Raw genomic sequence first — 26,575 nt, forward strand, 5'->3', positions numbered from 1 at the left:
CATAGGTCGTTTTGTAGCAGTCACATGTACCCATCTCAGAAACGACGCAACATCATTCAGCGATATATTGTTTGACCAAGGCGGTCGTGTGGACACCGTCACACAGCATTCCTCCCAACGATTCCAGCAACGACAGAGGTGTATAATTGTGTCCGCCTTATCAACCATGCCTGCCAAATCAGAATGCAGTTGGTACCACCAATCAGAGCGGAGGAGGTGTGGAGCATTGCTTGTAACGACACGCCCGCGTCGCTGATGACTGACGCACTAATGATGTTGTTCGTCGTTGGCAGGGTGTCAAACGTAGCAATATGTCTGCTGCGTTCTAAACGATGAGAAATATTTTGAAAATGAACGACGCGTCAACGATCAACGATTTTCGCTATTTTTAAGATCGTTCGGAGTCGCTCGTAGGTGTCACATGCAACGACGTCGCTAACGACGACGGAAATGCTTCACGAAAACCGTGACCCCGACGACATATCATCAGATAAATCGTAGCGTGTAACAGGGCCTTTAGACAGAAGCTTCTATCAGAGACGTCAACAGTAGAGATGAGCGTAACCGTGGAAGTTCGGGTTCATTGAGTTCTGCTGAACCCAGCAAAGTTCACGGACCCTGTTAAAAGTTTGTTCCAGGACCCAGACTTGTTCACAGACCCTGAACCCCAAATAAGTCAATGGGGACCTGAACTTAAGGGCTCAACTCGAGTGACAAGTAAAATGGAAGTAATTGATTGGATAGTTTGGCTCTCCACCCACACAGAACCAACCATAAACAGAGCAATAGAACCCTAATTAGCATAGGAACAGCAAGGTTTATAAGTAGTTTTTTTAAACATTCATATTAGTGAATTCTATTATACAGGGCTGGTGAGGGAGGGAATTTGGGCATAGAGGTATAAATAATGCTGGGTTCGAGGGCAGAGGGGACCCGACAGGTTCCCTTAAAGGAGGTGTGTTTTGTTTTAATTGTGAAAAACTTGTGATACGTTCCCTTTAAGTTCGATAGTTAACAATTACGAATAAGTTGGAGTTGTTGAGTGGCTTTCTCGTTGCTCGAGGCTCTGAGTACGTTCTCTTTATTGTCCTCCATGTAATAAAACATAAAAGGTGCAGTACTATTATTCTAATTTATAGTGACAGATGGTGAAAACTCAGGCAACGACGGGGTCAACGTGTCTCCTACCTTGGGAATGTGCCGCGAATGTGAGAGGAACAGCTGTAGCGCACACATGGACACACACTAGCACACTCACGCATGCACACCCTGGGGTAGGAAGAGTTTCACTAATGTGCGGTTATATATATGTAGCTCTAGAAAGACAACCGGTAACCCTTTCAAAACCAGGTGTGCAACCAGCCTCATTCATAAAACCATCACATCCATCATTAATGATTCTTTCATCCTGCCGTGTGACATAATCGACAATAGGGTTTCCCAAGCTCTTCATCACATATCACCACAGTGAGACCTATACGTCTATATTTGCCTAGAAGCATTTATGATACAGAACTCTATATCTAATACTGTGGAGCCTCTTATCATATCCTCTGTTCTTTTCTGCGGTCACCATCCTGATCCACCAACACCTGACGTTCATGTTACTACAAAGCCAAGTGCAGAACTGATAAATCATTACAACACTAAATTGCACGTCTAAGGGAATCCATGATAAAAAAAAAGATATCTAATTTATAAGAAAAAGGTAATTTATTGCAGCAAATTCAATAAAAAAATATAGCAGGACTCATCTCAACCCCCCGATAAAGCACAGATGTTCCGGTGGTCCTCTGGGTCACTGGCAACTACATGATCGTCACGTGGTCCCATACCATAAATTATTGGCATCATCGTAGAGCCTCGAGTCATGAAGTTAGTGTACAGCACCTGATCACTGAGGTTGGCTGCAATGGTCACATCCTTTCCACCTGTGAACATGTTAACAAACACCAGTAGGGCGGCCATATTGAATAGATGAGGAATACAGGTTTGGGTTTTTTAAGAAACTGGGTACAATTTTTAAAGGGGTTTTCTCAGGTTTGAATGTCATTCCCTATCCATTGGATAAGGTATAACTTCTCAATAACTGGGAGTCGTATCTTGCACTCCAGAGTCTAACCTGGCACTGCCCCATGAGAATTCAGCGGTGGTTGACCTCCACTCTATTCACTCTTAACTAGAGATGAGCGGACCCGTAGAAGTTCGAGTTCACCAAAATCAATCAGACTTTAGATTAAAGATTGGCATCCTGACTTAATCTGAACCCCAATAAAAGTCCATAATTGGGAATTTTTTCTCTCCGCTTACATACAGCCAGACAGAGCACTTTCAGGGGAGGGTGGGCTGTATTTTTGGGGGGGGGAGAAACTACATCCAAAAATGTTGTTTTTAATCCCAGAGAGAGCCATTCAGATATTGCAAGCAGAGCACACTGGTCCGATCGCTAAGAGTACCCAAGCACACCGATGTTCGATCGAGTAGTTGGCCTACATACAGCACTCGAACTCTGATCTTGGACATCGATTTTTTTAAAAAGTCTGCGTTCGGTATGAACCCCAAACTTTACAGTTTGGGTTCACTCATCTCTATACCCCAGTTATCCCATGCACATAGAATAACCTTTAAACTTGAGAATACCCTTTAATCTCAGCTGTAGCCATAGATCAGAGGTTCCCAACTCCAGTCCTCAAGGCACACCAACAGTGCATGTTTTCAGGATTTCTTTAGCATTGCATAGGTGTTGGATTCAGCACCTTTGCAGGTGATTAAATTATCACCTGTGCAATACTAAGGAAATCCTGAAAACATGCATTGTTGGTGTGCCTTGAGGACTGGAGTTGGGAACCTCTGCCATAGATAATACCCTCTGCAACGAGATCCACCTCTGTTGGAGCTAAACCTAGATTATGACCTCCTGCAGACATATTTGAAGGTCAGCTTATGCTAATACTTGAGCACAGATGGGTTTGAAAATAGTTGAGGGCCATCTTCTTCTGGAGAGGGCTTAATCTGCAATACTTTTCTCCCATTTAGGCCAGAGTCACACTTATGAGTGACTTGCACGAGACTCACATCGCGTCACTCGGCACGGCCTGCTATTCTCCGGACAGGAGCTGGTCTGCTGCCGGAGAGCGGCAGGCCGTGCCGGGTGATGCGATGCGAGACTCGTGCGAGTCACTCGAGAGTGTGACTCTGGCCTTATAGATACTCTCACCTATATGTTAGCAAAGTATATTGGTTACGAGGACATTTTTATGATACCAGCTTCTTGGTTGAAATAGCAAAGCCTGTTAGTTTTTCTTGCTTTGTTGCACTACGCAACCACTTTGGCTTTCACATATTGGGAGGTCATACTGGTGGCTTGTGGCCATCAGGTTCCTCCTCTAAGATTACATTGACTATTCTTCTCTATTGTAGGGACATTTGAGTTCCCTACTAACCTAACTCCTTAGACTAGATGTTATAATTTTGAATTGTATCAAGGAGGGATTATTTTTAGCCTTTACGTATGTTCTTTTAGTTATTTTCTCCTGTCCTCCTGACCTTGAAGTGTTTCCTCATCTATCTGACAATGCTGAGAGCCAAGTTTCACAATATTGTCGCAAGAGAAACAGTATTATCAAGCACCAAAAAAAGTAAAAGCCAACAAAATAAAAAAATGATGGCTTTTCTGAAAAGAGCCCCTGTTGAAAAGAAACAGCTCCATGAAAGTGTTGCATGTATTATCGGAGGGAAGCCTGGCAGCCTCTTAACAATCGTGTGCCAAGGAAAGAATACCAGGTCACACTGAAGTCCCTTCTCATTTTCTCACGGAGAGAACTGATAATGTAAAGTGTTGAGCGGTAATGGATCTACTTTCTGAACATTTCCCGAACTGTTTGGAATTTATAGCCCAATATATGGGACAAAAACGTAAAAGAAAAGTTATGTATAAATAAATCTAAAGAAAAGAAAAACTACCGTACAACTAAAGCATATAAAAATAGCTCAGGAAAATAATTTAAAATATAGATTGTGTTAAATAAAATAAACATAAGAAATATGGAAGTTTGAATCTCTGTAACAGAAAGTACAACATGCTTGGCAAAAAAAAATAAAATAAATAAATAAATAATAATAATAATAATAATCATGCTATAAAGAAAAAACAAAAAAATCGTCTGGTTCTTAAAAAAGTTTTTCTGTGATTTTATAAAAATTGGTTTTAATGGTAGGAAAAAGTTTAAGATAAAGAAACTAAAAGCTACGTACATTTGTGGTCTAACTTGAAGCTCAGGGGCCCCAATGCAAAAAGTTCCAATTATTGCAAGTCTTTTTTAGCATTGGTCTTTTCATATAGCCCAAAGGGACTTTTCGGGTCCTCTAGGCTCTAGGACCCAGTGTCACAGTTGTTTCTTTCTAGAAGTATTTAGTGATAGTTTTTTGGGTCTTAGTCTCACTTTTTCCCAGTGAGTCTCTGCTATTTAAATGGCTTTTCTATTGGCAGTTGTAGGGTTAATGGCAGTATTCTTTGCCAGCAAGCAGGCCTAGTTCCAGCTCAGGTGTTTCCGGTTTGGACCATTCTCAGTTCCTTTATATTACTCTGCTACCAGCAGAGGGTGCTGGTTATTCTTGATTCTTTTGGATTCTGGTCTTGGAGGAGGAAGGAGCTGCTGAAACCCTCTCTAGGAGTTGCTTTGGTGGCTTCAGTCTTGGTGCTGACTGCAGCAGTCTATTGTTATGTTCCCCCCTGTCGGTCTTCCTTTCCTGGTGTGTTGTTTCAGTTCAGTGGTGGGGCTAGCGTCCTTCACCGGCCCACTGCTGGAGATAGTCGAGGACAGAGACTGTGTGCTATTTCAGAGCCCAGTTTTCTGTATACAGGAATCCCATTAATTCTACGTTATTACCAGAGATGAACAAATTGATTTGAATGATCCAGACTCCAAAGGCCATGTCAATAATCTGTGGCCATCATATGCAAAAGACAAGAAGAAAGAGGCTCCCAATGTCAACCAGTACTGGTAAGCAGTCCTGCTCAAGTGAGGTGGTAGTGGTGGGCAGGCACAGCACTGTTGAAAACTATACTGAAATGACCAAGGCTGCTGCACCAACCACCAGTTCCTGAAGCACAAAAGTGAAATTGGAAGGCAAGGAGAGAAAGAGGCACTGGGGATTCCAACAGGTAGGAGAAGGTTTGTAGGGTTCCCGTAAGATGGCCACCTAGGCGAGAAAGAGATGTGGTATCGTCTGAGAGCTGCCATGGACAAATTGGCACAGGATCCCAGTAGGCTTATGGACATTATTGGTCTACTGGGATCCTGTGCCAATTTATCAATGGCAACACTTAGATGAGACCACATCTTTCCTTCCCAGGTGGCCACCTGTGAACCTTCTACCTATGGGAATCCCCAGCATCTCTTTTGATTTGTAGGTGTGACACACACATGACATCATGGAGCACTAATCAGGAGATGCCAGCAGGTAAAAGAAGGTCCACAGGACTCCGGTCTTGCAGCCAAGAACTATTGACATGGCCGTTGGACCTGGGCCCTGCTAGTTGATTCGCTCATCTCTAGTTATAACATGTCGATTGGAATTAGTATTAAACACAACACTTGAGACAGTCTATGATTAAACGTCAGTACATGAAGAAGAGTCTTAGGAATCCCCTACGGTCATCTTTGAGGGCATCTATTATTCCATGCTGAAGGGACATCATCTGAGTTTTATGTATTGCACTTGTAGATTACGTTTTTATAGTTATTTGACCAGATGTGGAACTTTCATTCCTCCACTTACACGGATCCCATTTGGTTTTTAAGATTTGAGACTTATCATCAAAGTCCTGTGGTGCAATGCCTCTCCTTGATCAGTAAGTAGATGGTATTATAGGAGGTCTTTTTCAATCATAAACTCAGGTTCAGAATTCGAAAAATCCCATAATATTCCTGGAGTAATCTGTTTCATATTAGATCATTAGAATCAAATGCGACGTGATCAAAGTCTGGTCTCTGCATCGAGGATTGTTTACTGCATAAACCTGTAAAAGTATGTAAACCTATTGGCCTCGACGCAAATATGATACACGCATGTGTGCTATACTTTACAAGAGGCACATTTGGGAGCCTCAAAGGGGGAGTATAAATAATAAAATATAACATGAAATAAAAAAATCAGCTTGAAATCTACAAAGAAACTCTGCCAGCAGCTCCCTCTGGTGGAGGCGAGGAACGTCCTACATACTGTCACGTCCCCATCGTAGTCCGCTCCTGCGACTTCTGCTCCGATCGCCAGACGACGCCATGTTCCCACCATGGATAGTGCTGGTGATGGGAGAGGAGTCGGTGCCCGTGGTTCTGCGGAGCACAGTGTCACGTCCCCACCGGAGTCCGCTCCTGCGACTTCTGCTCAGATCGCCAGACGACGCCATGTTCCCACCATGGATAGTGCTGGTGATGGGAGAGGAGTCGGTGCCCGTGGTTCTGCGGAGCACAGTGTCACGTCCCCACCGGAGTCCACTCCTGCGACTTCTGCTCCGATCGCCAGACGACGCCATGTTCCCACCATGGATAGTGGTGGTGATGGGAGAGAAGTCGGTGCCCGTGGCTCTGCGGAGCACAGGCTCCGCTCATCCACTAGGCTGGGTTTCCCTGGAACCTGCAGTACCACTGGCTAACTGTAGGTGGCGTGTGTCTCCCGGCTGAAGTGGCCAACATTCACCTGCAGCCTATGGGAAGACACCACACCCTTCTTACTCCCCCCTCCTGTCACATGACCACTGCCAGAGATAGTTCTGTTCTCCTGGCTCATGTGCTGTTTGTATTGTGATTCCTGTGCGCTGACCTTGCTGGTGTTTGACTACCCTCCTGCCTGTCGTTTTTGTACCTTGCTGCCAGTTCCGGATTTGACCTCTGCTTTGACTCCTTACTACGCCCTTGCCTGCCGATTCTGTTCCTGTTTTGCATCTCTTGGATTTTGACCCTGCCTGACGACCATGGACTACAGTCTACCACAGGTAGCGATCTCTGAGGCTCTGTGTAATTCAAAATCCCTGTACAGGGGTTAAAGGGTTGCAGAGTTCTTGGGGTTCTGCTTTGTGAGCGGCTTTTCACTAGATTCCCCTTACAGCCACTCTGAGTCTGTGGCTCCTATCAGGCATTACACATACTATCTTATTATTTGTCAAATGGGCGTCCTAATCTGCACCTCCTGTCCTCCCTTTCGCTGTCCTCTGGTGTTGATTGACGTGGATGATGCCTCAGACACCATCCACATAGGCGGACAAAATCTCCATAATCCTGAGTCGCGCATGTGCACTTCGCTCTGCCCTACTGCGGGCAGAGCCGAAAACATAGGTGCGCCTGCGAGAACTGGCGAGTTCTCTGTGGAGGCTTGAGATTTTGCCCGGCAATGTGGATGAAGGGGGTGACGTCATCCACATCGCAGGGCAAAATCTCGTCTTGCGCCTGCTCAGAGAACTTGCCGGTTCGCGCAGGCGCACCTATGTTTTCAGCTCTGCCCGCAACAGGAAAGAGCAAAGTGCACCTGCCTACGTGGATAGCATCTGAGGCATCATCAACATCAAACAGCACAGGAGGAGGGTGAAAGGAGGGACAAGAGGTGCTAATTAGGAGGTCCATCAGACCAGACCGGACAACTTACATACAGGGTGGGAGACTATATAAAGGTATTTTTGGGGTCTACAGGTGGGGAAGGGGAAGGGGAAGATCAGGGGGTAACATGCACCTTTATAAAATGCAGCATAGGTGCTGCTTAAGGTGCTAGTTTTAGTTTAGAAGGCCAAAAATATGGTGACAGGTTCCCTTTAAAAGGTTTGCCCCAAGGACACTTATAAATGTGCTCAGATGTAGCACAGTGATTGATTATGTCAAAGCAATTCCCTATCAACAATGAGCAATCCCACAGGACAATACAAGGAATGACCTCACCGCAACCATGGATATTGCCGTAACGGAGAGTCAATCCTACAGGGCAGTAAATCATAAAGAGAAGGGTGGGCAACATTATAAGGCCACATATTACCCCTGACGGTTCTGTCTGTTCCTGAGTTTTATTTTTTTGATTCACCGGTCATCTCTGACGGTGTGTGCTCTGAAGGCCATTAATTTGCTCTCCTAATGAGTCCAAAGATGAAACGCATAGGGAGGTCCAGGAGCACCTATTAAAGCACAAGCACCGGCAGAAGCGAGGATGCCGACACAGTTGAAAGCAATGACGAAAGAGTAAGTGGTCAGTTGTCGGCTCCCTCCATCATTCTTTTACTGCGTCTGATATCTGATAGTTCAGCTTAATGGGTACGATGATGCCATTTCATCGCACCCATTGTGCAAAGCAGTAAAGACACAGCTTCAGAACACTCCCTGCTGAGCCCTGAGCAACAAGAGACTGAGGAGAGGTGAGAATTTATTTATTTATTCTTTTAAGTGACTACACGGATGCCATAATACTACATGGAGAACTATGGGGTGTGCATTATACCATTATACTATATGGAGGACTATGGGGTGTACATTATACTATATCGAGAACTATTGGATGTGCATTATACTATATGGAGAACTATGGGGGTTGCCTTATACTATATGGAGGACTATGGGGGTTGCATTATACTATATGGAGGACTATGGGGTGTGCATTATACGATATGGAGGACTATGGGGTGTACATTATACTATATCGAGAACTAGGGGATGTGCATTATACTATATGGAGAACTATGGGGGTTGCATTATACTATATGGAGGACTATGGGGTGTGCATTATACTATATGGAGGACTATGGGGGTTGCATTATATTATATAGAGGACTATAGGGTGTGCATTACCCTATATGGAGGACTATGGGGTGTGTAATATACTATATGGAGGTCTATGGGGGGTGCATTATACTACAGTTAGGTCCAGAAATATTTGGACAGTGACACAATTTTGGCGAGTTGGGCTCTGCATGCCACCTCATTGGATTTGAAATGAAACCTCTACAACAGAATTCAAGTGCAGATTGTAACATTTAATTTGAAGGTTTGAACAAAAATATCTGATAGAAATTGTAGGAATTGTCACATTTCTTTACAAACACTCCACATTTTAGGAGGTCAAAAGTAATTGGACAAATAAACCAAACCCAAACAAAATATTTTTATTTTCAATATTTTGTTGCGAATCCTTTGGAGGCAATCACTGCCTTAAGTCTGGAACCCATGGACATCACCAAACGCTGGGTTTCCTCCTTCTCAATGCTTTGCCAGGCCTTTACAGCCGCAGCCTTCAGGTCTTGCTTGTTTGTGGGTCTTTCCGTCTTAAGTCTGGATTTGAGCAAGTGAAATGCATGCTCAATTGGGTTAAGATCTGGTGATTGACTTGGCCATTGCAGAATGTTCCACTTTTTAGCACTCATGAACTCCTGGGTATTTTTGGCTGTATGCTTGGGGTCATTGTCCATCTGTACTATGAAGCGCCGTCCGATCAACTTTGCAGCATTTGGCTGAATCTGGGCTGAAAGTATATCCCGGTACACTTCAGAATTCATTGGCTACTCTTGTCTGCTGTTATGTCATCAATAAACACAAGTGACCCAGTGCCATTGAAAGCCATGCATGCCCATGCCATCACGTTGCCTCCACCATGTTTTACAGAGGATGTGGTGTGCCTTGGATCATGTGCCGTTCTCTTTCTTCTCCAAACTTTTTTCTTCCCATCATTCTGGTACAGGTTGATCTTTGTCTCATCTGTCCATAGAATACTTTTCCAGAACTGAGCTGGCTTCATGAGGTGTTTTTCAGCAAATTTAACTCTGGCCTGTCTATTTTTGGAATTGATGAATGGTTTGCATCTAGATGTGAACCCTTTGTATTTACTTTCATGGAGTCTTCTCTTTACTGTTGACTTAGAGACAGATACACCTACTTCACTGAGAGTGTTCTGGACTTCAGTTGATGTTGTGAACGGGTTCTTCTTCACCAAAGAAAGTATGCGGCGATCATCCACCACTGTTGTCATCCGTGGACGCCCAGGCCTTTTTGAGTTCCCAAGCTCACCAGTCAATTCCTTTTTTCTCAGAATGTACCCGACTGTTGATTTTGCTACTCCAAGCATGTCTGCTATCTCTCTGATGGATTTTTTCTTTTTTTTCAGCCTCAGGATGTTCTGCTTCACCTCAATTGAGAGTTCCTTAGACCGCATGTTGTCTGGTCACAGCAACAGCTTCCAAATGCAAAACCACACACCTGTAATCAACCCCAGACCTTTCAACTACTTCATTGATTACAGGTTAACGAGGGAGACGCCTTCAGAGTTAATTGCAGCCCTTAGAGTCCCTTGTCCAATTACTTTTGGTCCCTTGAAAAAGAGGAGGCTATGCATTACAGAGCTATGATTCCTAAACCCTTTCTCCGATTTGGATGTGAAGACTCTCATATTGCAGCTGGGAGTGTGCACTTTCAGCCCATATTATATATAGAATTGTATTTCTGAACATGTTTTTGTAAACAGCTAAAATAACAAAACTTGTGTCACTGTCCAAATATTTCTGGCCCTGACTGTATATAGAAAACTACACGGTGTGCATTACACTATATGGAGGACTTGTCGCGGGCGGAGGGGCCGCGCTCGCTACGCTCGGATCCGGGGCTGCTGCTGCTCGGTGACTCAAGCGGTGGGCCGGACCCGGGGACTCGAGCAGCGCTCCTCGTCCACAAGTGAAAAGGGGTGGTTTGTTTGGGGAGATAGTTCGTGACACCACCCACGGGTCGTGGTGATAATGGCCACCACCGCTGCTGGTGATGGGGATCCCGGGAGCGATGGCAGAGAGCAGCTAGGATGTTGGTTCCCCCTCCGTGGGTAGAAGTTGGTGATCCCGGGACCCAGTGGTGGTACGGGGAGGCAGGGTAGCTGGGGTGCAGGGTTGCAGAGGCAGCGCGGCGTGGTGCCGGATGGCACTGTTGTACTCACTATGCTACAGATTCACAGAGTCTCTGGTAAACCAAACGGCTAGATGGACGGGTCCCGCAGCCGGCTGCAGTGTCTTTGCTCTCCCCGGACAGGTTGATGGTGGCTGTCTTTCCCTGCACCGCTGTAGAATGTATTGACTCCAATGGTTTCCCAACGGTAGTCCGCTCCCCGGCGTGCATGTACCGAAGGAGCCCGTTTTGCCCGCAGGCGCTCGCCCTTGGATCTCTAGCCTATGGCGGTGGATTTTATCCTCACTGTGTGGACGGTTGCCTTCTGTCGGGTCTTGGGTGTGAGGGAACCCCCGAGGTCCCGGTCACTATCTGATTTGACCGTTGTTGGCGGCTCCTAGCCTGGTCGGGGTCTGATGGCCCTGCCTTTGTGCTTGGTGCAGATCGGCTCCCCGGCTCGGTACCGGCGGGCCACCGCCCGTCCCCGGTCCTACGGTTCCGCTGACCTGCACCCACTCCTGCAGACAGCCACCACCGTCTGCCGACCTTGCTGACAGTGCTTGGGCTCCGACCCAGACACTAACAGTTTCTCTACTCCACTTCACTTGACTCCTTCACTCCACTCCACTCCAAACTGAACTGAAACTGAACTGCCTTTTCCCGCCTCCAGGCCTGTGAACTCCTCGGTGGGTGGGGCCAACCGCCTGGCTCCGCCCCACCTGGTGTGGACATCAGGATTTTGTTTGACTGATGTTGACTATCCAGGGGAGGGGGTGTGTGTGATGTTGTGTTTGTGACTACCTGGCTAGTCCAGGGCGTCACAGACTATGAGATGTGCATTATACTACAGTATATGGAGGACTATGGGGTGTGAATTACACTATATGGAGGACTATGGGGGTGCATTATACTATATGGAAGACTATGAGGGTGAGTTATACTATATGGAGGACTAGGGGATGCATTATACTATCTGGAGCAATATGGACTGTGCATTATATATGGGGGTGCATTATACTATTTGGAGGAATATGGGGTGCATTGTATATGGAGGACTATGGAGGTGCATTATACTATATGAAAAACTATGGGGGTGCATTATACTATATGGATCAATATGGTCTGTGCATTATATATGGAGGTGCATTATACTATTTGGAGGACTATGGGGGTGCATTATACTATATGGATCAATATGGTCTGTGCATTATATATGATGGTGCATTATACTATTTGGAGGACTATGGGGGGTGCATTGTATATGGAGGACTATGGGGGTGCATTATATTATAAAGTTCTTATATGCAATTTTGGTGTGTCAAACTCTTGTATCTTCACCCACACACAGCTAACCACAAACAGAGTGCTTCTGGGGGAGAGAGGGGGATTTTTTCTTTTTTTCTTTTTGTACACACTACATCTGATAACGCTGTGTTTACTCCAAGTGAAAGCCATTGGGATACTATAAGCGGCTCGCACTGGGCCATCACCGGGCGTGCCGGAGGACAGCGACGCTCGCTGAAGTGGGTTAGCATACGCACAACACCCGTACTCCAAACTCTGACACTAAATTTTTTTTAAAGTCCCTATTCGATACAAACCCCAACTTCGCTCATCTCTACTTCTTGATAAAGCCTAACAAAAGGAAAAAAAATAACGTTATCCTTTTTCTACATGACACACGAATATGTTTTGTAAAATAAAACGTTCCCATTGAATAGATGCTGTAAATGTGCAGGAATGATGCATCATTAAGCCGAGGTCTACAAAAACTTGGCTGATAATAACTCAACATTATTCCGTTGTGTCTGCTCCAACCTCAACATACTGGCAAAATCCTCCGCATTCTTATATAAATATTAGTGGAAAGTAAGGAACCGGTAAATGGTCTGCTGCATACACAACATTTTCCTATAAGGGTTCTTCTGCGTTTCAGTATCCTCAGCTATTAAAACAAGCTTTTTGTAAAACACAGTTTACATAAGGATTTGGTTCCTACACTTAAGGAAAGGTAGACTCTGCTAAATGTGGACTGTTCACGTTACCCTGGAATAAGTTATCGTACATTTTACATTTATCATCACTTCTTTCGAAAAATTAAGCCCAGCACCGATATGTAACTCGAAATGGCGCAACATAGGGTAAACTAAATATTTTATAAAAAAGTAGCGAAGATTTTAGTGTAGAATTGAGGTAGAGGAACTTGTGGCATGGACCGCTTCATGGGATTTTAGATATGTAAAATATTTAAGAGGGTGTCTATCATTGGGATAAGAACTTTTACGTGAGTTGATAATGTCAAATTAGATGATGCCAAACTGGTGGCAGCCTCCAGATTTCCCTAAAGTAGGTTGTATTTTTTTATATTGGCACATAGGGAGTCATTGAATGAGCAATGGCTAAACTATCATTGAAAGGGTATTTACTGATGCTTCAGCCTAAAAAGAACTCATTAGACCTTAATATGCCCCTAAAATTGATATCTACTGTCACGGGTGACTAGGGGACACAGGGAGACCTATGCTGGCTCTAACACTGGGGCCTCTGTGCTCACCGTCTACCTGGAGGTACTCTTAATGGTAGGGAAGTCGGGGCCCCCTGACCTGGCCCTGTCTCCTGGCTGGCCCTGAACTAATACTCCCGCACCCCCCAAGCAGGGGTGGGCTGGACACAAAGTAATAAGCCTCCCACAAGAGAAAGACAGGGGAGAAACTCGTGCACAAAGCACATATCCACAGAGGAGAGACAAAAGACACCGGACGGGATAAACCAAAGGGGAAGAAGAAAGTCACACCAGGGAACTTTCATACAGCGCAGACAACTAGTCGCTGGACGCCAAAAGGAGGATCGCAACGGATGCCAGGATATCGCAACAGCGAAGCAAATGCGATCTTCGGCGATAACTCAGGAAACTCCCCCTAGTCTCAAGTAGGAGGAGACCAGCTGAAGGTGGTGACTAACAATCTGGTTCTCTGAGAAGCCACACTCCAGGAGGCATTAACTACTAAAGTGCCCATAGCAGGGTTGATATAACAGCCGACGCCCAGCATAGAAGAGCTCCTCAAAAGAAGTCAGGTTGCTTGTTAGATTCTGAAGTGTGTACAGAGTACAACCTGGTAGTAGGAAACTGTGGATACTGATCCGGGTAGCGCATGATAAGTTGTTTGTCGGACTCAGTAGTGTGGACAGAGTCCAACATGGTAGAATGCCGATCCAAACAGCGCATGATATCTACTGGTCAAACTCGTATCTGGTTGACAGCTATCTCTCCTACCACCCTTTGTACATGGACATTCTGCTTGGCCAAGTTTGCATGTATTGTCAAAAGGGAGAATGAAGTATGCTATGGCAACCACTCTCAGCAGCTTATCTCCGAGAAGACCAAAAGGAATGGACTTTAACGTACTTTATGCCACATACATTCTTTCCTCAACGTGATCTATTGAGGGAAAGAAATGAAACCCCCATACATATTAAGGCCCCGATACATATTAGATGAAAGTTGGCCCGACGCGCAGGTTTGCCATCTGCTGGAACAGAAATTAGTTGGACAGTTGGAATTTCGACACTTTTATTTTTGAGGGAAAAATGCCACCATCTGGAAGTGATATTCTCCTGTCTTCTTGTTGAAAACACAAAAATGCTTGAATGAGCCTAAAGCTCAGGTGTATGGGGGGAGTGGGAAGATGAACATTCAGATGACAGCTATCTCATGTGTATGCCAAGTCATGGAACGTCAGCTAGCTTGGCCAATTTTTCTCCATAGCGTATGGGGGCTATATTTGGAAAAACTGGAGTCCTTGGCGATATCCACAAAAGTTAACAATGGACACATCCATGGTTAATTAGTACTAAGGTGGCAGTTTTGTCCAAGAAAAATGTCTACATGGGACGTGTCTATCAGTGTTTGCATGGGTTTGGTAAGGTTAGTTGTATTCCTATGAAATAGTCCCTTAAAGGGAATCTATCGGTAGAACCTACCCTCCTATGCTGTCTATATGGGCATGCATGTCATAGGAATCTGAATATAATGATACCTTAATATTTGTGATCCAATGTCTTATTCCAGAGAAGTCCATGTTTTTCTTAATATGTAAATGAGCTGTTAAGATCTATGGGCCGGACAGAGATCTCCCTGAAAATCTGCCTCCATAGATTAATGTGACTGAAAGGGGGCTGTTACCAGTGTAAGACATGTAGATCTGGAGAGCAGACTGTCAGTCATTACATGTCTCACATATATCTGAGAATCTACCTCCAGACTTTATTGTAAATGAAAGAGGGTTTTTACTAGTGTGAGATGTAGTTCAGGAGAGCAGACTGTCAGTCATTACATGTCTCACACTGCTAATGTCCCCTTTCATTTAAATAAGCTCTGGATCTTTTGGTGGGACACAGATCTCTCTGAGAATCTGCTTTCAGAGCTTATTTAAATGAAAGGGGATGTTAGCAGTGTGAGACATGTAATGACTGACAGTCTGTTCTCCTGAACTACATCTCACACTGGTAACAGCCCTCTTTCATTTGCAATAAAGTCTGGAGGCAGATTCTCAGATAGATATTTTCCAGCCCATAGATCTTAACAGCTCATTTACCAATTTAGAAAAACATGGATTATTCTGGAAAAAGACATCGGATCTCAGATATCAAGGCATCATTATATTCAACTTTCTATGACCTACATGCCCATATACACAATTTAGGAGGGTTGATCCTACTGCAAAAATCCCTTTATGAGTGAAAAATGGACTATGGGAGCACCGGTATGAACAAGGACTTGAAGGAGCAGCCGGGGGTCCCACAGAGGACAGCATGAGTTGTCGCACCCCCGACCGGCTCTCTTCAAGAAACAGGAATTGGCTGAATACTGAATTTATCGTGGGGCTTGATCTCATATACCGTGTTTTTGTTACCTTCAGTGTAGCTCCTTGTCCCACTAAAACAGAGGCAGACTCCTGGTTCTCATCCAACATTTGGACTTTAATAACGTTAAATACATCTTCTTTTCCAGAGGATAGGCACAATTTCTTCACCGGGTGAGACATATATTCTCTCACAATTCCCACTATGCTGGTTGCCAGAGATCCCCACTGGTTTCCTGGATTACTGACCCTTCTCCCTGCGAATTTGGACATTTTGGCGATGCTGATCCCCACTTCAGGAATCCCTCAGCAAACACTACACGGTGGCGGTCCCTAATGCGGGCTTTACACGAGACGACTGATCGTGCGATGCATCGTTGGGGTCACGGATTTCGTGACGCACATCCGGCATCGTACTTGATGTCGTCTCGTGTGACACCTCCTAGCGACGCAGTATCGCTCACAAATCGTGAGTCGTGTACATTATCGCTACGGCAGCGTCACATGCACTTACCTGCTCTGCGACGTCGCTCTGGCCCGCGACCCGCCTCCTTCCTAAGGGGGCGGTTTGTGCGGCGTCACAGTGTCGTCACACGGCAGGCGGCCAATAGAAGCGGAGGGGCGGAGATGAGCGGGACTTAAACATCCCGCCCACCTACTTCCTTCCTCATTGCAGGCGGGAGGCAGGTAAGGAGATGTTCCTTGCTCCTGCGGCTTCATACACAGCGATGTGTGCTGCCGCAGGAACGAGGAACAACATCGTACCTGTCGCTGCAGCGAAATTATGGAAATGACCGACACTACACAGATCACCGATTTTTGACGCTTTTGCGATCGTTTATCGGTGCTTCTAGGCTTTACACGTTGCGACGTCGTTACTGGCGCTGGATGTGCGTCACTTTCGATTTCACCCCGACGAGATCGCAGTAGCAATGTCGCAACGTGCATAGTACCCCTTAGTCTCATGCTTTCTGAGTCTGTGCTTTTCCACACTAGTTCTCAAGCCACAGGAGTGTCCTTCTATTCCTCAGGAACCGGTGTCTCTCCTATTAAGTCTGAACAGCCTTTTTCTCTCTGGTCTTCTTCACTACTCTCTCCCCGGAGGACAGGTCTAGCCCTCCACCCTCCCCCCTACACTCAACTCTCGGGGGGGGGGGGGGGGGGTGCGGTGCCCTCTAATGGTAAACTACAGAACTTCAACCCCCAACCTACTTTTCTAATAACCTAAGGACAGGTCGTCGGGAACTATGGAGGTGTTGTGGGGTTCCTACCACCCCCTTACAGATTGATGGGAATGATAATCTCCGCACACTTCTTCAGCCTATGTTGGTGCTACATAATCACCAGCAAAAAAAATTATCATTGTCCACAGACCAGTATATGAAAGAAAAGAAAAAAACATGTGCATTATTACACTGAAGCTATTCCAGAAATTTCTGCTATTCAATAATATAGAAAGAAAAACAAAGTCAGCTGCCAAAAATCGCAGACAGGTTGATAAATTTAGGAATAATTGTGTTCTTTTCTAATGCAATATTTCAAAAGCTAAACATTCACATGATTACAAACTGGAAAAAAACAAAACGTTGGGAAATGATTTTTATCTGATGTCACGTATTTGCCATATACTCGTCTGACTTTGCCTTGGAACAAATAAGGGGCAATGCAATTAAAAAAATAAATTCCAGAATTTCATGTATTTTGGCTGACCATACCTCCGAGTTATATAAGGCCTTTGGCACTTGGAAGAAAATCATCTTCCAGCCAAGTCTAGGCAGGAAACAAAACACTTTTCATTGAGGGCAATTAGCTCAAAAAACATAAAAAAAGAAGAAAAAATAATAATTACAGTGTGTGAAAAGAGAGGCAGATTCTCCATGTGTGGAGTCCGCAGACACCCCGATAACTAAACAGCTACAGGAGACAAAGGAACAAGTCAATAGTAAATTCAGGCTCAACCGCTAATCGTAGGTGCTTAGGGGTAAATGATACTGTAAATGGCAATATATAACCCCAGCACTCAAAAGGAATTAAATGGTCAAAATATGTTTGATGCAAGTGAATTTATTAATATTAGACAGATTGCAAAGTGACATTCAACAAGAGCAACACCACCTACGTTTCGGCATAGAGCCTTTTTTCAAGGTAGTTGCATCATGTACAAGAACAGGAACACGTGGGTCACAATCGACAACCAAAATGGGAGAATAGAAGTAAGGTTCTTCACATTTGCAGAATGTGTTCGCTTGCTGCTGCCATAACCTCTGCCATTGCTGTGCTTCACAGGCCATCCCTGCAGGCGTTTACTCACCTCCCCTTATGTTATTTGCACTCTCAGCAAGCGAACACATTCTGCAAATGTGAAGAACCTTACTTCTATTCTCCCATTTTGGTTGTCGATTGTGACCCACGTGTTCCTGTTCTTGTACATGATGCAACTACCTTGAAAAAGGCTCTATGCCGAAACGTAGGTGGTGTTGCTCTTGTTGAAAGTCACTTTGCAGTCTGTCTAATATTAATAAATTCACTTGCATCAAACATTTTTTGACCATTTAATTCCTTTTGAGTGCTGGGGTTATATATTGCCATTTAAAGGAACAAGTCAGACTGAACAGTTCCAGCAAATTACGCATACCTCCCCACTATTAAGCGCAGAAAAGAGGGATAAATATTTACAGTGAACGTTGCGACAAATTTTTACATCATGACCCAACAACAACCATGTCTATGCCAAGGCACACCTATTCAGAAAAAAAACACAATAATACGGAAAAAAAATAAATATTTTTCTCACTTGTCATCCATATATCATCTGTGTGTTGTCCTTGTGCAATCCGTTATTGTACTCAGCAGCTATTAAAGGGGTTGTCCACTATTTTTACATTGATGGCCTTAGGATAGGTTATCAATGTCAGATCGGCTGTTCTCGGTGTCGGCGGAAACAGCAGGCAGCCGAAAATGTTCAGTTCCAGAGCTGCCCCATCTTCTGACAGTGGCCATGGCCGGGTACTGCACATCCACCTCCTATTGATCTGAATGGGAGGCGGATGTGCAGTGCCCGGCAGCAGCCACTATCAGAAAATGGAGCCGCTCTGGAACTTAATATATCCGGATGCCTGCTACTGCCGCTGGCACCGTGAACAGCTGATTGGTGGGGGTGTGGGGTGTCGGTTCCCGGTCAATCTGACATGGATATCCTAAGGACAGATCGTCAATGTACAAGTAGGGGACAACCTCTATAATCTTTCACAGGACCATCTACAGTTTCCGATCTTACGGATTGCACTGTATCTGTAGAAACCGGATGCCACTAGGATGTTACGTATGGCATGCAAATTTTACCTGCCACCCATTGGAGTGAGATCGCACATGCCAAATCACTTAGACATGGATCACTTACAGTGATTAGCGAGCATGCTTGTTACTGCTCAATATGATCGATTATTGAGCATTAATGGGCACACTCGCTCATCACTATAAGTGATCCATGTCTACAGCCCATAATTCTGATAACAAGATATCACCTGCAATCATGGAAAACTGTAAAATGATGATAATTGCAGTCAAAATAATCTGTATAAGTTTCTTCAGTCTCAAAAAAAATTGCGGATGCCTTCAATTTTTGTTACACTTGGCGGGTGTAGCAAGTGTTGCGAGGTGCGTTCAGACCTATGTGCATCTGAAGCACAACAAAAATCACAAGAAAAAGGGGGACACCGGGGATACAAAAACAATAAGAGGCCCTGGAACTAGTGAGAGGGGTAACCTCACTTGCCACTGTCCCTTTTCTCCTCATCAGTCCCTATACAGTCTCCGCTACTGTCACCGAATAGGAACCTCGGAAAACCGTATAGTAACCCTGACTAGTGAGTGGCAGGTGGTGTTCACTAGACCTCGCCGCTGCACTAACAACACACCAGGGAACTAAAGCAAAACAGGGAAAAACTTACAAACAAAAGGATATAGCCGGAGCACAAGAACTTGACTTGCAGAACCTTCCTCAAAGGTGGCCAGGACACAAATGACTTTGTATCTTCATCAGGGATTGCTGGGATACACCACTATTTAAAGTTGAAGTGTGTGACTACTTAATAAGTGCAGCTGATCACTCAGCAAGGAACTGCAAAACTGGCACTTAACCACTTCATTGCCAGATAAATGAAACCCATTTAATTGAAGAGAGCCAGATTAGAGGCTCCAGTCCAAAGGCTGTCACTGGTCACAACATGCTGGGAGACGATCGTGACAAGTGACCGATTTTCATGCACTGTCCTGGAATTTCTGGACTGTTGACAACCCTGGTTGGGTTCCTAATGATGTCTTCCTTTATGAAAAGGTTAAGTGGTGCACTTTCAGAAAGAAAAACCCTTGGTAATGGCAAAGACATCAAGACAGGGTTGAGTGGACTCTCAGTTTCGGCACCGGGATGCCTTGTTTATGCCTCAGGTCTCAAGTGCGTGTGTGGTGCAGCAGGTTCATCCTCCAAGACGTGGACCCTCTTCAGACGAGACCTCAATGTTTTCCCTCATTTCGGTTGCCATGGCCATGAATGAGGCAATAAGAACAATCCCAACATTCCCTTTATGGCTTCTCATTCTGGACTTCTCTGATTTACTTCAAAGTCAGTAAATTCCTGAGCACTTTCAGCTGCCAGGATCTTGTAAGGAAGAAAATGAATCACGCAGGACGTGCGGGCCACAACTCCCACATCAAAGCCCTCCGACAAGACACTCTCTCCTTGGCGTGTAATTAGCGTGTTGTAATCTAAACAGGCCATTTCTCCACAATTTATTTTAATTTCTTTCAAGGTGACAAAAGATGTAATTATAAAAGACTGGATGCGGAGCGGGGGAGGGGGGGGGCGATGAGCCTCAAGAAAGCATGGCGGACTGATGACGAGCGTCCACAGAGGCTTCTCAGGCCCTGAAGTCTACGAGAGCGCTGGCACCACGCCGGGGTCAATGGCCATTATCTGACAGAAAGGCGGCCGGTGCGGTGTCCGCCTCGCTATTGTTTCATCACATTGAAGATGGAAATTGATGGATATCATGTTGACAGAGGAGCGATTACTGCGCAGCATCGCTTTGTTTCAATGCATTGTTTTTTTCCTAAATCAATTCCGAAAATGTTTTTCAATTCCTATTATTATCACATAATGAATACAGGGAGTAAAAGCAATCTTCAAATATAGATTCTGACTTGCAGAAACAGCGCCACCCCTGTCCGAAGGCGGAGTGTGATATTACACCTCAGCTTCACGGCCTTCTCAAATGACTTCTTAGGAGACAGAGAGAAAGTTTTATACAGGATGGTCCAAAAGTGGGTGGACAGAATGTGTAATAGGGTTATCAAGCATGGTGTAAAGTGAAACTGACTCCATTGCCCCTAGCAACCAATCAGATTCCACTTTTCATTTTCCAAAGAGTCTGTGAAGAATGAAAAGTGGAATCTGATTGGTTGCTGAGGGCAACGGAGTCAGTTTCACTTTACACCATGTTTGATAACCCTATTACACACACTGTCCACCTACTTTTGGACCACCCTGTGTAGAGAATGTTGAGAACATTCATATATTCAAAATTGTACTAGTCCTCAGTTTCCAGCTGCATAAAAGCACAGAGCTGAATTCACAAGGCTGCAGAGCTGAAATCGACCAGCAAGCCTTGCAGGCTTATTATCTAAAAAAAAAATAATAATTTCAGACTATTTTAACTACATATTGCACTGCAGTATAAAATCTCAGCTATGATAACCAGCATAATTATGAAAGTAGCTCTGGAGTATAATACAGCAAGTAACCATCAGAAGATCAGTAATGTAATGTATGTACACAGTGACTGCACCAGCAGAATAGTGAGTGCAGCTCTGGAGTATAATACAGGAGGTAACTCAGGATCATTACAGGATAAGTAATGTAATGTATGTACACAGTGACTGCTCCAGCAGAATAGTGAGTGCTGCTCTGGAGTATAATACAGGAGGTAACTCAGGATCAGTATAGCATAAGTGATGTAATGTATGTACACAGTGACTCCACCAGCAGAATAGTGAGTGCAGCTCTGGAATATAATACAGAATGTAACTAAGGATCATTACAGGAAAAGTAATCTAATGTATGTACACAGTGACTGCACCAGCAGAATAATGAGTGCAGCTCTGGAGTATAATACAGGATGTAACTCAGGATCAGTCCAGGATAAGTAATGTAATGTATGTACACAGTGACTGCACCAGCAGAATAGTGAGTGCAGCTCTGGAGTATAATACAGAATGTAGCTAAGGATCATTACAGGAAACGTAATGTATTGTATGCACACAGTGACTGCACCAGCAGAATAATGAGTGCAGCTCTGGAGTATACTACAGGAGGTAAATCAGCATCAGTACAGGATCTGTAATGTATGTACACAGTGACTGCACCAGCAGAATGATGAGCGCAGCTCTGGAGTATAATACAGGAGGTAACTCAGGATCAGTAATGTAATGTATGTTCACAGTGACTGCACCAGCAGAATAGTGAGTGCAGCTCTGGGGTATAATACAGGATGTAACTCAGGATCAGTACAGGATCAGTAATGTAATGTATGTTCACAGTGACTGCACCAGCAGAATAGTGAGTGCAGCTCTGGAGTATAATACAGGAGGTAACTAACTCAGGATCAGTAATGTAATGTATGTTCACAGTGACAGCACCAGCAGAATAGTGAGTGCAGCTCTGGAGTATGATACAAGAACAAGTTAAGCATACATAAGTAATGAAAGGTATGTGTTATAACACCCTACACTGATGACATAACATTCGATATTGATGATATATCCTGCACTGATTATATCAGAAATGCTGTTGCATTCTTTATGGTCAGTCTGATATTTTGTATCACAGGTAAGTAAAAAAATATCTTCATGGCACCTTTATATTAAAGCAGTTTTCCTTCTAGATTATGTTATATAGCGTGAAACGTGTTTTGGGGTGAAATCTAAACAATTACAATTCCACTTCAAACAAAATTGACTTTAAATAAAGAACAAATAATGAAAAAACCACAACAGAGAAAACTGAGCGCAGCATGTGGCTGTGAGATTCGTGCAAATTCCCCGTTCGGCATCATTAATTTCCTAAACACTTAGTTGTAATTTGGGCGACATAATAATCAGCTCGTGTTATTGTGCTCACATAGTTATGGGTTCACAAGGAATGCTGTTGATAATGAATAAAGTTCACAGTGCGGCAAATAAAGAAGGGGCGAAATATTCCGGTATTCCAGAAGTTTGTAGCTTATTCCACCGAGAGAGCGACCAAAGGCTGTATTTACCCAGCGTCTGGAATTAATGCGACGGCAGCTTTCAAATGGTAATATGATTGAGAAGAAGCAACGTGTGGTGGAAGGAAGGAGGCTGCTGCTTATTTAGCTTGGGAGATAGTTATCCTGGCATACTGTGCTGTTAACATGGATCACTGGCCAAAAAGACAGCTGCAACTAAGCGCTACCGGCCCCAAGAAGAAGACTTGGTAAGAAATCCTGCAAGAGCCTCCGAGAAAAATATGAACAATTTTAGGATTCCACCAAATTCTATTAAGTTATTAACTGATTAAAGCGCACCGATCACCAGGATTTTCCTATATCACCTAAAGCCAGTGCTTCAGGTTGAGTCTATACATACCTGTAGTGGGCAGCTCGGATGTTTAAGTTTTGAAATCCAAGAAAGTAAAGTTTATACAATCGGCAGCTTCTTGAGTGACAGCAGCTGAGGATCAGATAATATCTGGGGCGGTATTGAGTTATCCCCTCCCCCTGTTAGATTTAGCATAAGTATTATACAATCGATGTAACTTTTCACTTACAGGATCTGTGGTGAGGTCATACCCATGTGACCAGAAGGGGCGGGGCCTCAGCAATAGGAAAATGTTGCTTCCTGATATTACCTTTGTTTACTAAGGCCCCGCCCCTTCTGGTCACATGGGTATGACCTCACAACAGGTCCTGAAAGGGAAAAGAAAATTGTACATTCATTTAATAAACATTATTCCACCCTCTCAATAAAAGATAATGCCGTTAAAACCCTCAAAAATTTGTAGAAAACGAAAAAGATTCCTAGCTCACCAGGCTTGAAACATAGCAATGATTAGGGAAACACTAAACCTACTTTTAGGTGAAAAATAGCCAATAGAATTCAGTGGACTATTTTTGGAATTTGGTGGATTATTTTGGATCCTCGTGACTTTTGTTTTTTTTAATGAATTGATGAACCAGGGTTAAAGTTGGGGTGTGTTTTTTTAAAATAAAATATTTTTCTGTTTCTTTTTTAATTTACTGAGTTAGTAATGGCAATGGGCATGTCTGATAGATGCCTCTTCATTACTAACCACTGGGCTTGATGCTAGCTGACATTAACCCCATAAACCATTACCTCAATTGTCACCAAACAAAGTTAATTGGGAAGAGCTGGGCAAAGCACCAGAATTGGCATATCTAATATCTAATATTCTGTGGTGGCTGCGGGCTGCTATTTTTAGACTTGAAAGGGCCAAATAACCATGGGCCTTCTCAGCCCGATAATATCAGCCTCCAGCTGTTTACTTTACCTGGGTTGGTTACCGAAAATAGGGGGGCCCCACATTTTTTATTTCAAATTATTGATGTATTTGCTAATTTAATTAAGCCTAAACATCTTTTAATGCCACATGAAAGATACAAAAAGGGTGCACATGTATAATATGCAGGGGGGCATTACTTTGCTTCGGTTAACTTCTTGTTTGTTGAGAGCATTGATCCCAGCAGTGATCTAGGAGTCAGAGATGTGCCTAGACGTCTTCCCCATGCCGTTCATATTCCATTTAAGTGCTGTTTCCATCTATTTGAGTTATTTTCATGCCCCCCCCCCACACACACACACACCCCAGCCTTCCTGTTAGGGTCTTCTGGAAAAATGCTTGAACTTCCCATTGACTTCCATTATACTTGGTACTTGAGTTGAGCCCGTCCAAGTGTCCGGCGAGTACCAAGCACCCAAGCATGGTAATGCTCGCTCATCACCACTCTTAGTCACAGGTAGCCTACATATAATATACTATCACATAGACATATGTCCAATCAACATAGAAATTAAGGTGGCTTTACACACTGCAACATCGCAAACGACATCGCTGTAACGTCACCGGTTTTGTGACGTAATAGCGACCTCCCCAGCGACATTGCAGTGTGTGAAACACATCAGCGACCTGGCCCCTGCTGTGAGGTTGCTGATCGCTACACATCTCTCAGGACCATTCTTTGGTCCTTTGTTTCCCGCTGTGCAGCATGATCGCTAGAAAGTCTCAGTGTGTAAAGGGGCCTTTACAGCGACTTCGTTAGCGACTTCCCTTTCAAAAAGCTGCTTTACAACGTCCCCAATGACTAGCTAGGTCGTTCTGCAGGTCCGTATCGCTTTTGCGTCGTTGGCCAGGTTTGCCTGTTTGACAGCTCACCAGCGACTCACCAGAGACTTTGTAGCGATCCCAGCCAGGTTGGAATCGCTGGTGGGATCGCTAGAAAGTCTCAGTGTGTAAAGGGGCCTTAACAGTGAAATGAGTCTTTAGAGCGACTGTAAACTTTCACATAAGTTTCATGCTGAAATTGGAACTCATCGGTAAAAGATGAAAGGGTTCGGGAAAGTAAAAAACAAAACAAAACAAACAACTTGGTCACAGAACATGTGCAGTGCTAATAAGCCTCCAGATCGGGCTAGGAAAAAACTGGCCTCATAAATAGCCGGTCATCACTTGGAAAGACTTGTTATTGCTCATCCAGAGAATTACTCCAGGAACTGTTCAGGTTTCAGTACAAATATACCACCGATAACAAACCACTGACCACGGATGATTTCGCTCCACTGACCACGGATGATCCCGCTCCTCAATTATGTGGTTTATTTGATTTGTAGAATTCATGTAATTCATTTACAAAATCTGAAAATTACGGAAATTATGTTGTCTCTTAACTCAACAGGACAGGATCTCGGTAGACTCAGATAATAATCTGTCAATCACTGACCGGTAACTGCACCTTCAAGGGTCAATCAAGTGCCAGAAAAAAGGATCAATGGATTTCTATATAGGAGGAAATATCCTCAGTCCAGTCTGGTGGAGACGATTCAGGAGAGATCAGATTCTTCAGGAATTATCATTATGTAACACTGAAATGTACTGATACATAATAATCTCTATCTTTCTCCTCTCTTCTCTTTCTCTCCTCTCTATCTTTCAACCCTCTCCTCTTTCTCTCTTCTCTCTATATCCTCCCTCTTTCTATTCTCTCTTCCCTGTCCTTTTCTGTCTATTGCTCCTCCTTATTTCTTTATGCTCCTCTTTTTCCTCTCTCTCTCCTCTTTCTACATCTCTATCTCTCTTCTCTCCCCTTCTCTCTCTTATTGCTCCTATTTCTCTCTTCTCTCTCCTTGCTCCCTTCCTCTCTATCTTCTCTGCTTCTCTCTCTATCTCTCCTCCTTCTCTCTTTATCTCTCCCCTTTCTCTCTCTTTTTCTCTCTCACATCTTATCTCTCCTTTCGCACCTCTCCTCTCTCTCTCCATGTCTCCTTTCTTATCCCTTTTCCTATTCTCTATCCCTTGCTATCTCTCTCTCCTCTCTCTTCACTCTCTCCTCCTCGCTCTATTTCTCTCTATCTCTCCTTATTCTCTCCTCTCTTATCGCCTCACCTATATTCTATCTATATATCTCTCCCCTCTCTCCTCTTCTCTCTTTCTAGATCTCCTTTTTCTCTCCTCTCCTTTATCTTCTCTTTCTATCTCTCCTTTTCTCTTCTCTCCTTTCTCTC

General features: G+C 44.1%; 1 protein-coding gene across 1 annotated transcript in view; it reads right to left on the reverse strand.

Moving 5' to 3' along the window:
* Positions 1-26,575, reverse strand: part of TRABD2B (TraB domain containing 2B) — a 444,445-nt gene that overhangs the window by 94,695 nt on the left and 323,175 nt on the right.

This window comes from Anomaloglossus baeobatrachus, chromosome 8, assembly GCF_048569485.1.
Source record: "Anomaloglossus baeobatrachus isolate aAnoBae1 chromosome 8, aAnoBae1.hap1, whole genome shotgun sequence".
NCBI lineage: Eukaryota > Metazoa > Chordata > Amphibia > Anura > Aromobatidae > Anomaloglossus > Anomaloglossus baeobatrachus.